Source organism: Anopheles coustani, chromosome 3 (genome assembly GCF_943734705.1).
Source record: "Anopheles coustani chromosome 3, idAnoCousDA_361_x.2, whole genome shotgun sequence".
Taxonomy (NCBI): Eukaryota; Metazoa; Arthropoda; class Insecta; order Diptera; family Culicidae; genus Anopheles; species Anopheles coustani.
The window spans coordinates 15,691,471-15,695,504 of record NC_071288.1 but is presented as its reverse complement, the minus strand read 5'-3'; positions in this window follow the sequence as shown (position 1 = coordinate 15,695,504).

Below are 4,034 nucleotides of genomic sequence, written 5' to 3'. Positions count from 1 at the left end.
TCATCGGAACCAGCAGGACAACACCGTACACGCACCGGTGCGGGCCCGGACTTGTGCAGATAAGACGAGAAAATTAAACCACCGGCAAGCAATCCACCGACAAGTTGGTCCATCCAACGGCCAGCGGGTCAAGCCCGTCGATAAGCGAGTTCGTGCCAGGACGGTTTGAGTTCAGGTAATATCCCTTTCGTGCCCTGTCCTTCCATCATCGCTCAGGACTCCACAGCCTTTGGACGTAAGCGGCCATCATGAGGTGGTTTCGTTTTTCCCAAAAAAACAAAGGACGGTTCTCATTCCACGATCAGTTTTATTATTCTTCGTCGGAGGTACTCCAAACGGAGACATTTCTTAGGAACGTCGTGAGGACTTACAAGAACCTGACTACTCTTCTAGTGAACCGGACCAAGGGGTGGGTGACAGTGTTTTACCTGTGGTGAACTTTTCGTCGACAATCGCCAGGAGAATTAAGTGGTTTCTTGCCCGATAAGCTTCCTTCGATTATTCTTATGCAAATGTTGCGGTGTAGAGAGTAAAACAGTTTTTTGAGGCTACTCTGGAATAGGGTAATATTGCGCCATATCGTTTTGTCTTCGAATAAGCAATCTACATCCTGTCCACTGCACAAATACCAACGGAACGATTGATGTCGTACCCTGATGGAGACAAGATTTTCGACCCGACTGGTGACCCAATCGTCCCACAGTAATAAACAAAAACAAAACACTCCAACCACCCCAGTTGGTGGACGCGAGCTCCCGTTTGGCGCTTATCGCCATCATCTACAGGCGTTGGTCTGGGTTTGACTTTATTTCTTTCCTTTCTCCCCCATTGTTCTATCCCTATGCGAAGAATAACCACGACACAAAAGAGGAAAGCACCACCCGATGTGTGCGGGTTTTGTTGTCCTGAGTTGGCGACTGATTGAAATGTCCAAGGCAGGCACCGTTTGTCTTCGGTTTGCTAGGACATCGCGCCAAAGGGCACTGACATGTAGGAAATGAAAAAGGAAACAACAACAAGCCGTCTTGATTTACGCAACCAAACTGATAAGACATCCTGGCCGGAATCGAGCAATTTGGAAGGCAAATTGGCGGTGGTCAAGAGATAACGGAAAATAATAAAAAAAAAAACACACATTAGCACAACACAGGATAACACGGTTATATTTTTATCAACTTGTGGAAACAGAGAATATAATGAAGTAATTTATGGTAAAAATTGTTAACAACAAAACTGTGAAACATTTTAAAGAGTTTGTCTGCCTCAGATTGAACGACATTTTGTTTACACCTTCTCACCTTAAAAATGACAGCAAAATTAAACGTATCACAAGTTTATCGCCATCTTCATAATGGTAACCTTATACCGATGGCCCCCAAAAGAGCTTTCATAGCCTCCGGCTAGGGAATCGAGGTTTTCTCGTCGGTAGCGCATTATGCATAAAATAAAAATGTATTTCCCTAGGCGTAATACCTCGTTTCCTTCCGGATGCGCAAAACGACGTACTTCCGGAGGTCGTTCACCGCAGCTGAGCAAGCTCGTTTGAAATATTTCGGTCTGGATTTTATTTTGCTTCTTTCGATCTCTTTTGCCAACCAAAGCTGTTTGCAAACGCATCAAATTAAGCAGGTTGTTTCTAACGGGAGCCCTTTCCTGCAACAGGCGATGTAGAAGGGACCTGCTCTCGACAAATTGAGCCATTTGTAGCGTTGGCAGGATGTAAACCTGTTACGTTCAATTATTTGCGTCACATTGGCTACGCTAAAGGATACTGGTGTTTGGTGCTGTGAAGAAGCACAATAATTTACCGTTTAGAGCGTTCATCAAAAACAATTTTGCAAAGTACCCTATGGAAGGAATGTTAAAAGCATGAAGAGTGGGAGATAGGACATTAAATTTGACTAAACCATCACACGCCACCGAGGGAGGGAAAGTACGTAGGAGCTCCTGTATGCATGGGAGGTACATGTGCTATTTATGTCTGAGCACCTTAACGATACACCTGAACCTGAAGCGAGTGTCATAAAATATAGGCCCAGAAATTACGTGTGGGCTTTTGGAGTAATGTTATGCCAGTCGGCAATAAACACACATTTTTTCCATGCATCATGTATGATAATATCTGAACGTTATCGTAGGTGTTTCAAAAATTGTCCCCATTGAGGTCAACTTTTACGTTAATTATTTCACACTAAACACGCTTGGACCGATTTGTTCAAGATATAGCTTCGTTTTGATACTACTTTTCCCATTGGAGTACAAAGAAGCAATTGTTAAAACGAAAGCAATTAAATATTTTCCAAGTCCTAAATAGCATTTGGAAGTCAATTGAGTTCAAGGTTTATAAGATTCCATTGCGCAAACTTTGCTAAATTGTTCACACATCTTCGTACCGTATGTCTGGAAAACAATCTTTGCTCATTTAGTAGGCAGAACGTAATTACTGGCTATTCATTGTCCTACGTTCACTTAGCACTTTAACGCTTCGGAAAAGCCCATTCCTAGGTGGACTAGGTGGTAATTTGTTCTTCGCTTTCGGCGCAAGCTTTCCCAAAGTTCCCTGGCCACCGAAAGTGGATCGTTATCTAACGTTCATTTCGACCTCAGACACTCAGATTCCCAACACAAGGGAAAAATCAACCCCCTCTAAACGCACTGGTGTTCATTAATTTGAGGTTAAGGAGGGCCGACAAATAAAAGCACCGTTCGAACAGCTTGCCACGAACACCAATGCGTTCGGTACACGCTGCAGCTGCGAGCCAAACACCGAATCGAACGCCGAAACGCTGGGCAAATATGAATAGATGCAACCGGCTGCACTGGTTTGCGGTTTCTGGGGTGTAATTAAGCACCGGAAAATGCTCCGACACGAGCAACCATCGTGTGGAAACCCCGTGTTGGCAAGAGGGAAGATTCTCCCGCCTCCCTGAACCGGCGAAAGCGCAAACCAATCGGAGTTTGTCTAATGAACGAGAAAAGCATCCGCTCCGATGGCCAACGAAAATCTGATCTGAATCTGCAGCAATCGAAGGGGAAAACGGACTTCCGTTCCTGGTTGCCCGTTGCAACAGTCGCAGCAAGGATTGTCTCACGCCCGGACTCGGGACAAAGTTCGGTGTAAAACTTTTGAGGTTAACCACAAGCTTTTCGGTGGATTTCGATTCCCAAACACACTGGCACAACGAAAACTACCGTTGAACTTCCGAACGTTCTCTTCTCCCGGGACTATTCGTCTATTCCGCTTCGAGTTTGGCTTTTCACCTTGATGCGGATTTCCTTTAGACCGGCTACTATCTAGAACAAGGGGTGGCAAGTGGACGAAGTAGACGGAAGGTCGGTGGTGACAGAAAAAAACTTTTCACTCTCCCGGCGCATCACCCTTCCAAACCCGGTAACGGCATTTTCACGGATAACTATTCCGTAAAATGGTGTCAACATATCGTAATCGTACTTTGGGCCACCGGAAACCATTTCCCGGCGGTAATTGGAAGGAAAAAGGGACCCTCGGGCGAGTGGTTTCTTGTGGAAATATCTAATTTAACGGGTCACCCAACACTAATGCCATTTCGTACCGCCGAAAACCCCGTTTCATTGAATTGTATTTCGGGACGGGATTCGACTACTCGGTTCCTTTCACTGCTGGGTGGTTTTCTATTTTCTTTCACCGCTTCTTGCGCCACCTCACTTTGGACGATGGGCTCTGATAAAACAATAGAACCCTTACCCGGCAAACGGAACGGAACCGACCATGTGCCGTGTACGGACACAAAACGAGTGTAGTAAAAGTTTTATTTTAGCCTCATCGCACCGTTAGCGTTGCGAGATGCACCGTCAGGACCTTCCGTAGTACAACAGTCTGATAATTCTGTAACAACATTAACAATCCCTTTGCTGCCAGCCAACCCAGCACACTGTTCCCCTAGGGAGAAAACTCCGTGCTTTGGGGTCAAGAGACCTTTGCAGTAATTATCAAACACATTGCCCACTGTCATTAACGTTATGACAGTACAGTTATCGGACTATCAGCCCTTTGC